General features: G+C 43.7%; 1 protein-coding gene across 1 annotated transcript in view; it reads left to right on the top strand.

The window, feature by feature from the left end:
• Positions 1-12,878, top strand: part of LOC147646666 (uncharacterized) — a 713,664-nt gene that overhangs the window by 171,954 nt on the left and 528,832 nt on the right. The gene's annotated exons all lie outside the window — the stretch shown is intronic.

Raw genomic sequence — 12,878 nt, 5'->3', positions numbered from 1 at the left:
TCTGGGACAATGCCAATGACTTTGAAAAGGAATTTCAATCTTGGTGGAATTTGGTAAATTTTACCTACGATCCCATCACAAACACAGCCACAGCTTTTGTGTTGACAATACGTAATGCTTCAGTACATTCAATCTTTCCTATCATTGCATTGGGGCTGAATCATGATGGAGCTGTTCTCTATCCTTTAGAGCATAGGGAATGGGCCCGTCAGATTGGTGGGAAATGGCAAACTGTTGGTTTAGAAAATTGTATTGTCCGAGAACAACCAGGGTTTATCTGTGAAAGTAATGCAATCAAAGCTCAAGACATTTGTTTAGACACAGAACAGAATATCTGTCATTTTGAAATCCATCCTAATGACACTTCTGAAACAGTGCTTGTGTATGTAGGCAATGGATGTGTATGCTTGAGAACTGCTTGTGATAGTATGCTTGTAGAAAACATAGTAGTGGATACTAAGAATCATTCAAATTTTTGTGTATGCAATTTTACTGAGATTATAGGTTGTGACTTTTCTTATTTAGCTCCAGTTACTTCATATTATCTTTTGCAGTATAATTACACTTTGATTCATTGTTTAGTGCCTGCTCCAATTGGAATGAACTTTACTCTGGTAAGGCAATTGTTGCTTCACCAGGATTTAATCGAAATTTTGGAAAAGATCAAAAAGGATGGACAAAAGACCTTAGTTACGGTTCACCACAATGTGAAAGGAATACATCGTGTTCTGGAAAGAGTAAGGAAAGATGCTGAACATAAGTGGTGGGACACTCTTTTTGGGTGGTCACCAACTGCTACAGGTGTTTTGAACAAATTGTGTCATCCCATCATCGTCCTCTTGGTTTTAGTTTTACTTGGTTTTGTTCTATCAGCAATTTTGTACATCCTGAATTGGAGAACGATGAAGCGGTTGACACAATTGACTTCCATAATGGATGCACACAACATGATTGGTACTTTACATGTTGCTGATACCCCTAAGGTTATCGATACTCGATGAATTATGCAGGCACTACAATAAATAATTTGACATTGTGACTATGAGGTTAATCATTTTATCATGGTGTATTTTAGAATATAATTTATTGTTTGTTTTAAGATAAGAAACCAATATGTAAGTCTTAGTTGAAATTATATATATGGAATAGTTTTTCTTTGAAATCAGCATATTGATTTTCTTATTGTTTTTGTTTTCTCTTTTTCCTTTTTCTGTCCCTTATCTTTTCCCTACTACCTGTCTCTGTTTTTTCTGGGATATACTACCAACTGTAACGAGTCCTGAAGACTTCAGAGAAGAATTCTGCAGCAGCACTACAACATCGTGCAGAAAGACCTCGACGATTGTGAGCCACGGGGTGGTGTAAGAGACGGTCCGAAGATTCCCTCATCTGTCTCACAACCGTCTCAAGGACAGAGACTGAGACCCTGAATATCACAAGGGACTTGGTTTGGGGGTTTGGGCCTAGCTGAGATGGATGTTTGCTCAGTGATTGTTTGCAGGTGGTTGCACGGTACACTGCTCTCGTTCCTGCTGGTGAGCAGAGGCTTGGTAACCTGCGTAACGGGTTTTCCACGACTCATGGCTCTCATTCCTGCTGGTGAGCAGAGGCTTGTGCCTGGTACCCTGTGCAATGGGTTTTCCACAACACCTTGTCCTTGTTCCTGCTGGTGAGCAAAGACTTGCAAGACATGGATCGCTCTGTACCCTACACCTGTTCCCTGCGCAATGGAATTTCATCACAATGATCATCAATCTCATCTGGTTTTGGCCCTGCGCCCCTCGCTTTGCAAAAGACTATAAAATTATACCCCAAACTCACCTTCCTTTGAGATCTCCCCAACGGACAGAAGACTCTGCGTCGTTGGATGGCTGAGTGGACTTCGATGTTGGTAGCTATAATCCCCTTACTCTCTTTTCCTTATGCTTTGCTTTCTCTTTTCTTTCCCTCTATCGCATATTAGTGCTGATGAGCGCTCAATAAAGTGTGTTTTCTTGTTTAAGTCCTTGGTTTGCTGATAATCTTTTGTACTCTAAGACCGGCTAAAAGAACCACATCACGAATCCCACCTTGCGGATCGTGACAAACGGGAAAACCCAATCAAAAAGGTGTGTGTGCATGCTTTTGGAGGAGATATCCCCCATGCACCTCAGTGCTGAATAAATTCATACCGGCTCTTATAACTACTCTGTGAGTTATAGAGTTCCTTTTATTCCGCAAATCACCCAGGTGCGTCCATCGCTCTCTGGATCTGCAGCCCCTTCGCGCCGGGAGCATCAGGCCCGCAGCCCGCAGCTCACCGGGGACGGGAACCTCGCCCCGAAGCTCTTGGGCTGTCCTGGCAGGATTTGTTTGCAGGGGAAGGGATATTTGGAGCTCACTCGAAGTAGCTTTGGGGACCCCTGATCCTTTTTTTGGGGCCGGGCCGGGCAGAGCGATGTCTGGATCTTGCAGGACTCCAAAGCTGAGCTGAGATGCCCGGTACCGGCAGGGGGAGGGGAGCAGTGAAAAGGGGGGAGCCCCGGGAGTCCCGGAGCCTGAAATGGGGACCTGGAGAGGGGGGACCCCGAGAGCCGGGAGTGAGGGGAGCCTGGAGAAGGGGCAGCCCGGAGAAGGGATGAGCCTGCAGAGGGGGAAGCCCTGGGACACCAAAGTGGGGACCCCAGGAAAGGGAAATCTCAGGGAGGGATTTTTTCCTCTCAGTCCTGATGCTTTGGAGATTTTCATGGACACAAGACACCTGAAGACTTCTAGAGATGGACTCGGGCAGGAGGAACCCTGAATCCTAGGTGGTCACCCCTTGTTTTTCCCCCCAAACCCAGACTTCTCATGCCCAAGCATTAGACGAATGGAGGAGAAGAAGGCAGAGAGGAAGATGCTCTGGGACCCCCAGGCAACAACAGTCAGTACAATAGTGGAGGCAAAAGCATTATCACCAAATCCATCTGCCCAGAGGGCAGAACTGGTTGCCTTAACCAGAACACTAGAATTAAGTGAAGGGAAAATGGTAAACATATGGACTGGCTCAAAGTATGCTTTTGGAGTAGTGCATGTACACAGAGCACTGGGGAAAGAAAGAGGACTGCTGTCTTCTCAAGGCACACACATTAAACATCAAGATGCAGTCCTGCAATCAATAAAAGCAGTACAAAAGCCTGACCAAGTTGCAATCATGCACTGCAAAGCTCAACAATCAGGAAGCTCCAAAATTCATGAGGGAAATCGGAAAGCAGACTGGACAGCCCGACAAGCTGATCGAGAAGTGCAAACTGCAATGGCATTGATACCTTTAAAAACTAATGTATCTCAATTCAATTTACCTCCAGAACCAAAATATTCAATAGAGGATGAGAAATTGGGACGCTCACTGAATGCACAGAAGAATTCAGAAGGGTGGTATGTGACTACACAGGGACAAGTAGTGGTACCCCCCTTGAGAATGAGAGAAGTTCTACAAATTAAACATAACAAATGTCATTGGAGTGCAGAGATATTGGTGAAATTGTTAAAACAAAATTTAATTTCAGTACGGATGTTAACAATGGCAAAATCAGTAATGTCAAAATGTGAAATTTGCTTAAAGAACAATCCAGTGGCTAGATGACAGGCACAATTAGGGAAAATTCGGGTAGGAGTAGAACCAGGAGATTATTGGCAAGTAGATTTTGTAGAATTACCAAGAACTTGAGGATACAAATATCTATTGGTAGGGGTTGACACATTTTCAGGATGGCCAGAAGCTCTTCCCTGTCACACAAATCAAGCAAAGAAGACAGTCAAGTGGTTACTGCAAGAAATCATTCCAAGATTTGGGGTGCCTCTAGGAATATCATCAGATAGGGGCCCACATTTCACAGCCACAGTAGTGAGGGAGGTGAGTAGGTTACTGGGAATAGCTTGGCATCTCCATACACCATGGAGACCCCAATCCAGTGGACAGGTAGAGAGGATGAATCAGACATTGAAGAGGCAAATCAGCAAAAGATGCCAAGAGGCTAAATTGCAGCAGCCACAAGCTTTACCAATAGCACTGCTGAGGATTCGGATAAAGCCTAGAAGAGGGATGTCAGTCAGTCCTTATGAGATATTGGATGGGAAACCATATGAATGCCCTGAACCTAATCCAAATGTACATGTTACAGGGAAGCAAGAGGTGTAGAATTATGTTCTGTCTCTTGGGAAAGCTCGAGCTCGACTTCGGAGCACCCTTGTGTGGAACAGGCCGCTGACTCTTGAGAATCCAGTTCATGACATCCCCCGGGAGATGAAGTGTACGGTAAAAGCTGGAAGGAAGAACCATTAAAAGAAAGGTGGAATGGACCCTATCAGGTACTGTTAACTACCTTGACAGCAGTCAAAGGAGCTGGACTGGATCCCTGCATACATTACACCAGGGTGAAGAAGGTTTCCCCTGCACTGTGGACTGCACAAACTGTAGGGCCAACAAAGCTGCAGATAAAGCGGGTTTGACTGTTTCAAATGTCTAGGTTGCTAGTGACTGTAATGGTGATTATTTCATGGCCTTTAGTGCCATCAGTAGGAATCAATGTTACCTTGGGATGTGAAATGCAAAAGGATCAGCTGACAACTCTTCATTTTAGAATGAAGAGGGATGTGGGGGTGCAGCCAGAAACACAAGTGATAAAAGTCTCTAATACTATTCAGGCAGAAAATGGGATGATTGGATTAATTAAAGATTTGGCCAACATGCAAAACATCAGCAAAATAACTGCCTGTCTGTCAATACCAAAGGCAGCAGGAGACCAAATAAATTGGGGAATTATAACATCAAAATTACCTGAAATACAAAAGAATAAAAATGAAAATGTGAGCTGTGTACTGCAAATAGATTACGAGTACCCAAATAAGACAGTGTTTGAAAATGCTGTGAAGCCAAAGTATTCATCTATATGGGATTGTCATGAAAATGGAGGAAAGTATGAACCAAAACTAGGCTGGTATGGGGGATTAGGGAATTATGGATGGTGTTCTGAAAAGACAGCAAAGGTCATTAAAGAAAAAGATTCCAGTATTGAAGTGGAAGTGTGAAGGACAGGAAGGAAAAGATCGGGCTGAAGCTTGGGACAGTGCATGGTCAATGACTGTGCTTCAGAAATTCCAATCTATGGCAGACACCCCTTGGTGCATTAAGTGGGAAGGCTCAGAAAATGAAACAGATCCTGGGGTATGGAACACTGCAACCAGAAGTAGAATGGAGGCAGACAAAGTGATTTGGTATGGAACAAAGCTTAGGACTGTACTTCTGATGATGAAGAAATAAAACAAATGCCACCACTTGTGGTAGCTGTGCAAATTGGATGTGCCTGCAGAGGAATCACACATAAACAAGGTGAAACAAATGACAAGATAGGACAAGTGATCCAAAAGGTAATATGTAGCAGGAGAACAATTCAGAGTCCAGGCCAATTTGGATGGGCAGCAAGCGATGGCACCTGGACAACACATCTGCCTGTAGGTGAAAAAGTAAAAGAGATTACTCTAGGCCTCCCCACCTTATGCCCAATTTGGAAAAGGTCCCCATTCAAGGGAGAACATGAACTTCTGCAAATAAGGACAAGACGAGAAGTTCAGGAAAAAAAGCTGAAGATGAAGAAAGATGGCAGGAACCCTCCAGTAGTGTAAAATTTGAGTGGGCTCTGGAATCCTTGTTTGGTCCAATAACAAATTATAACAATAGAAAGATGTTGTACAAATTTACAGGCCAGGTAGAAAGATTGGCAAGAGTTACCAAAGAGGGATTTAGAGAGCTAAATGTACAATTACAAGCCACAACTAAAATGACCCTGCAAACCAGATTGGCTTTAGATATGTTATTGTTGAAAGAACACGGAGTGTGCGGGTACCTAAAAGGACAAATTGATCACTGCTGCATCCACAGCCCAAATGGAACTGCAGATGTAGAACACAACATTAATCCGTTAAAACAAATAGAACATGAAGCACAGAAAGAGAGGGAAGATCTGACCACAAGTTGGGTAGATAAAATTTTTGAAGGGTTAGGATGGAATGTGAGCTCATAAATCAAATCTATTCTTGAGAGTCTGATAATCCTACTAATTGTGTTCTTAGCAATCTGATTAATCTATGCAGTTCTGAAAGGAGAGATAAAGAAAAGAGTATCCTGGAACCAGAAGATAATAAAGGCGCTGACACGGGACAAAGATCCACATCCACATTTGTCATCTCCAAGTCCTCCAGAGTGCAGCAACACTTACAACAACTGTGGATTCGAAGATGAACATCAAGTATGTTATAAATGCAACGGCAGATTAAAGATTAAAAAGATAAATTTATTATAAATTAATAAAGCAACGAACAGCGAGGAAAAACCACAATAAATGGACAGCGCAGCGCTGGGTGGACAGGGTCTATACGCAAGGTATAGGTGTTCCCAAATCCACGTCTGAGGGTTCTCTGGCCTGGGTTTTTATAGGGATTTTATGTCCCCAGGCTAGAATTCCAACCAGTTTCCATTCACCAAGTGTCCCTGATTGTCGGGTGAATGGATTTCCTGGCCTAGAACATTGAGTCAGTAAGTGTCCGGGCAGAGTCTCCTCAAATGCAAAGTGAGTCTGTATGTATTTTAACATATTTCATCACAGCAGAATCGAGGGATCCGGGCTAGCGCCGATGGATATCTCGGAGGAGTAGTCTCTTCTTTGTCTTTCTTGATTGAGTTTCTGTAGTATGGGTTTGGCGGGTGTGGTGTTCGATTCTGGCAACGACCATTTTCCTGGGGCTCGTCCCTTTTGTCTTGCTTGATGGTCTCCGGGCCGAAATTGGCCGGGCGTTGCCTTTATCTGGAGGTAGACTTTCAGGCTAGTTCTTTTGTTTCTATGATGGCCTGTGTCCTGTCTTTTCCTCCGAGTTGATGAGCCTGCTGAAGCTTGTTATCTGGGGGGGGTTCTTTTGCAATCCGTGACTTTGGAAAAGGAATTCTACCTCGACCTGGAGGAGAATTCCTTATTCCATATTTTCATTAGTTATAATTACACATACGTTATTTAAACCTTTTCTTCCGAATTTTTATTTACCCAATTCTTTATTACAGTCCCCCACCTAATAATTTGACCATATTAAAAATTCGTGTTTACATACTTTTTCAGAGGACTATCAGGTTAGATAATGTCGTTTTCCTCTTCGTCTGACTCTTCTACATTTTCTGGGGACAACATATGTTTGTTTTCAAATTCTCTCAATGCTTTAACCGCATTTCTACTCTCTTTTTCTTCTTCTAACTTCATGATTTTTGAAAGAAGGGTAGCGTTTCCTTGTGCCTTTTCTGGGTCTATTGGGAGAGAGGCAATCTGCATTCCTTGAACGACAGAATGTATCAGTCTGATCAGACAAGGAATTAGGCAGGGTAGGAAGATGACTCCGGCAATTGAACATCCTATAAAGAATACTAGCTTTTTCCACCATGCCCCTTGCCCAAAAATTTGATCCCACCAAGAGGCTTGTAAAATCGAATTCCATTTCTGGACGGGTACATGGGCTACTTTCTTTATTTCAGCAGCTAGACCCTTTATAGTTTCTCCGAAGTCATCTATTTCCATGCAACACTCTGACTCGTTATATCTGCCACACACTCCTCCCTCCTCAGCTAGCAAATAGTCGAGAGCGAGTCTGTTTTGGTAGACAAAGGCTCTCATCTGGGAATGTTGTTTTGCTAGGAGTTCCAGGGCTTCTGAAGTGTGGTTTGAAACAACTTCTACCACAGCCTGTAACCTAATGAGCCGATTGAGGAGGTAGATTGGGGTCCTGTATCCCCAACTGCCATCATTTGCCCATGTTGCCGGTCCATAATATTGTATGATCCTTTCGGCGGGCCATTCCTCCCCCTTCCATTTGTGGTTACCTCCGGCTATTGGTAGTTCCCGTTTCAATTCCCTCTTTTGTCGGGCTAGGGTTTCAAAGAGGGGAGCACCTAAAGACCTACTTTCATCTTTAGGTAATGTAAAGAAGAAAGGCCGAATTATTCCGAGTGTGCATGATCCTTTCCAATTTCTGGGTAATTCACTGTATGCTTTCTTTCCGCATATCCAGTAAATCCCATCCGGTGCCTTCCAATCTCTGTTAAGTTTTGCCGGGTCCTCCCAATATTCCCTCAGTCCGAGAAAGGCATGGAAGGGATTCGCCCCGTCCTGTTTGTTCCAACATAAACCAATTAAATCTACTCATTCGCAATTATTTTCCCGAGATTGGCTCCAATAGCCCTCGGGTGATTCCGGCTGCCAGATTTTTGTCTTTTTATCTGAATTTACCGAGAGAGTTTTTACACACGGAGTGTAACCAACAAGCTCAGTGAATTCCCTTCCTTCCCGACTGACACAAAAAGTTCCAATGATTCTTTTGTCAATCACCCACCCCTCTGGTCGCCGGGTTGTTTTGGATAATTTCAATCCTGTCCACTTAAGTAATTGTTCCGGGGTTAATCTTTCTCCCTTCCATGGCCATCTTTCGGCTGATTTTAGGCCGCCACATATCCAACAATTAGTTAATCCTAATTCGGTAGCTATTTCCTGCATCAGATCTATAAATAGATTCTGATTAGGGCTAGGTAGCTTCCAATTATCGTATTGTTTTTTCTAATTGCTCATATTGCTCACTGAGAGAGTTTAACCTCTCTTGTTCGAGTCTTTTTCTCTTATTTTCCATTTCTTGCCTTTTTAGTTCAAGAGTCAATTGTTTTATTTTATTTTCAGGGTCTGAACCATCCTCGTCTTTTGCAAAACAGATCACCTGATCAAACTGTAGACACACTCTGTCATCGTCATTTTTCAGTAAATCCAAAACTATAGGTTCATTACTGAATGACACTTTCGTTTCGTGTTTCAGGTTTCTCCCTTCCTAGTACAATTTCCCTCCCATGGTACAATATTTTAAGTTTGCTTTATTGTAACACAAGGGGTTGACTCTGTGATACGCAATGAATGTCGACTGTTTCTTTCCTCCAATCCAGACAGTTTTATTACACTGCCCGCAGACCGAGATTGGGGAAACCCCTCCTATTTCTCTCTTACTTCATAGATGGGTCGCTTGGACCTCTCTTCCCCCTGTGATATGGGATTGCCTTTTTCCAGTACTTATCCCCGGGGTGGAGCACCAAATTTTCCCTTCCAGCTTACACAGGTCCATTTGGGTATCATTTACCCAGCATTTTCCTGCGTGCAATTCCGGAGGGCAAGTGATCAATGGCTCAGTTCGTGTGGCAGTTTGGCACTGCTCACACTTCCCCAGGGAGGTCGTCCCTGGAGGCGCCTCGGGGCCCATCCTCTCGGTCTAGCACATGGCTAGGTTCAGGATCGTCAGGATTCCCCACAATCGCATCCCTCTGCCATTCCCTCCGCCCGTACAAGAACATACGGCGGGGATAACCATCTTCTCGGCAGCAAGGACTGTCTTCAGGGGCCCTTGACGTCCTGATGGCAAACCTCCTTTTAAAGGTTGCCCACCGAGATGCCTTGATCGTGCCGCTCCTGCACGGTACTTTTACGTTTCGGCGGCACTCAATTATTAGAGGTTCCGCTTTACAGTCCAAATGGCCTCGTAGTCCCTTTTGAAAAAATCGGAACCACTCCGGAGAGTCGAGTTCCAAGATACCCACCCGGGTAGCAAGTGCTAGAAAAAGGTTGGTCTGTTCTAATTTCTCTTTGTAACACGCGGCACACAACCCTCTTGGTTTTTGCCCTCCCAAACAATGAGTCACCCACGTTTGTTTACAATATGCACACTTAAAATGTACAAAAGGAAAACAATAACATTCAAAATTGGTGCAACTTATCCTGTCTTCGCTGCTCATTTGCTGTTCCGCTGAAGCCTGATTTTCAATTCTCCCGGAGGGGTTACAATTTTCCACTCGGGGGGATCGTGAACCGAAACTTTCTTCACTCGGGAAGAGTGTGTCCAGCCCTTCTCAGCTGTGCGAACCGCGGTGTCTGTAGTCAGGAGGACAAGGAATGGTCCTTCCCAGTGAGGACTGAGGGGTTGCTCTTTCCACACTTTGATCAGTACTTTGTCCCCTGGTTGAATTTGGTGAATCGGAAATCCCAACGTGCTGCTCTGAGGAATCAATCCTTTTCTCCTTAACTCCTGTAAGTTTTTATTTATAGAAATGAGATAAGGTTGGAGTTGCACATCCTCTGTTTGAGGATGTTCAACCGGCATACCATGCTTGTACGGCATTCCATACAACATTTCAAAGGGGGACAGCCCTGTTTCTGAGTTCGGCATGGTTCTTATATTCAGCAATGCCAAGGGGAGACATTTGATCTAGGACATTTTTGTTTCAATTGTCAATTTGGATATTTGTGATTTCAACGTCTGATTCATCCTTTCTACTTGCCCCGAGCTCTGAGGGTGCCAAGGAGTATGATATTGCCATCTGATCCCTAATGCATCGGACAACTGTTTGATAATTTTTGAGGTAAAATGTGTGCCCTGGTCCGAATCAATATGGTTTACAATACCATATCTAGGAATTATTTCTTCCAGTAGAATTTTAGACACTGTTTGGGCTGTAGCCTTAGCTCTGGGAAAGGCCTCTACCCAATGTGTCAATTTATCTACTATAACTAACAAATATTTGTTTCTACCAATCTTTGGTAATTCTGTGAAATCCACTTGGATTCTTTCAAATGGTCGGTATGAGAGTGGCCGACCTCCCCAATTGGTTTGCTGAAAATTCGCTCTGTTTACCTTTTGGCATATCACACATCCTTGTACCTCTTGCTTTGCGAGCTCGAAGATTCCTTTACACCCGAAGAATTTTAAAAATTGTTCCGCCAATGCCCTGGTTCCCCAATGGGTTTGTGCATGTAGTCTTTTGAGTATTCCTTTTGCTATCCCCTTTGGGACCAGCTCCCTCCCGTCAGGTAACCACCATTTACCCTCTTTGAAATGTCCCCCTACCTTTTTGAAGTCTTCATGCTCCTTTTCCGAAGGAAGCACTGAAACCTCTGGAGGTTCCCTTGGGACTAGCTCAGAAATACTTACGGTTAACAATGCCGCTCTTTTCGCCTCTTTATCCGCTAAATTGTTTCCCCTTGTATGGAATTGTCGTCCGGTCTGGTGTCCTTTTACATGAACCACAGATATCTCCTGTGGCTCTCTGACCGCTTCTAAAATTTGTTTAATTATTTCCTCATGTATCAATCCTTTTCCTTTAGTGTTGATCAGACCCCTTTCTTCCCAAATTTTCCCGAAGGTATGCACTATCCCAAATGCATACCTCGAATCGGTATAGATGGTTCCCCTTTTTCCCTTCAAGCCTTTGAGGGCTCTTAGGAGAGCAAAGAGTTCACATGCCTGTGCTGACCAATTTGCCTTTAGGAGACCCGATTCTACAGTCTGTCCTGTTATGCCGTTTATGATGGCATATCCTGATTTACATTTTCCTTCTATCATTCTCGAGGAACCATCGATAAACCATTTTTCTCCTCCTTCCAATTCCTGATCCTCCAGATTGGGTCTTACTTTAGTCTGTAATTCTACTGCCTCAATACAATTGTGTAGTAGCTTTCCCGTTGGTTCCCCGTACAAAAATTGCGCAGGGTTTTGTGCAGAGGTTGTCCTTAATTCCAGTCCTGGCGAGCTGATTAACATGGCTTCATATTTCAGAAGCCTTGAATCTGTCAACCATTTCTCTGCTTTTTGCTGTAAGATGTTTCTTACGTCATGTGGGGTATAAACTATCAGGGGAGCTCCAAACGTTACCTTTTTGGCTTCCCCAACCAACAGTGCTACTGCCACAATTGCTTGTAGACACGTAGGCCAGCCCCGACTGACTGGATCTAGGATTTTGGACAAAAACCCTATGGGTTTCTTCTTTTCTGCCCATTCCTGGGTCAAAACTCCCTGTGCTGTTTGTCCACTTATATCAACAAACAGTTGAAACTCTTTACTTATGTCGGGTAATGTTAGAACTGGAGCAGTGACGAGAGCATTCTTTAGTTCCTGAAATTTAATTTCGTCTTGCCCTGTCCATTTTAATCGATCTGTATTTAGCCTTTCATACAGAAATTTCACCTTCTCGCTGTATCCTTCAATCCACTGTCTGCAATATCCCATGAGCCCTAAAAATTGCCTAATTTGTCTCTTGGTTTGTGGGGCAGGAAGTTCAAGAATTCCCGCCACCCTCTCGGGATCTAATTTCTTTTTCCCTTGCAATATCCAATGTCCAAGATATTTTACTTCGGGCTCTGTGAATTGCAGCTTGGATTTAGATACTTTCAACCCTTTTTGTCCCAGAAAATTCAGCAGGGAAATGGTACATTTCTTCACCTGCTCCTCCGTGACTCCGGCGATTAGCAAATCGTCTACATATTGTAATAGTTTTGTCCCCTCCTCTGGAGTGAATTGAGTGAGTAGTTGCTCTAAGGCTTGTCCGAACAAGTTCGGAGATTCGACGAATCCTTGTGGAAGGACTGTCCACCTCAATTGCTGATTTCGATTGGTATCTGGGTCCTCCCACTGGAAAGCGAAAAAATTCCTACTCCCTTCATCCAAAGGACATGTCCAGAATGCATCTTTTAAATCAATTACACTATACCATACATCCTCTGGTGAGAGTCTGTTTAGTAGAGTGTAAGGATTTGCTACCACCGGAAACCTGGTTCAGGTTCTAGCATTTACAGCTCTCAAGTCCTGAACCAATCGGAAATTCCCATCGGCTTTCTTTACTGCCAGGATGGGGGTGTTATGTGGGGACATGCAGGGCTCGAGCGTGCCTCCTTTAAGCAGCTCGTCAACTATTAATTTCAAACCCTTCCTCCCTTCGGCTGGGATGGGGTATTGTCGGATCCTTATCGGATTCTCTGGATTTTCAATTTCAATTTTGATGGGAGCAATATCTAATT

Source organism: Cyanistes caeruleus, unplaced genomic scaffold, assembly GCF_971803275.1.
Source record: "Cyanistes caeruleus unplaced genomic scaffold, bCyaCae1.hap1.1 HAP1_SCAFFOLD_87, whole genome shotgun sequence".
Classification (NCBI taxonomy): Eukaryota; Metazoa; Chordata; class Aves; order Passeriformes; family Paridae; genus Cyanistes; species Cyanistes caeruleus.
Note: the sequence above shows the minus strand (reverse complement) of the source record. Positions and strands in the feature narration are given on the sequence as shown.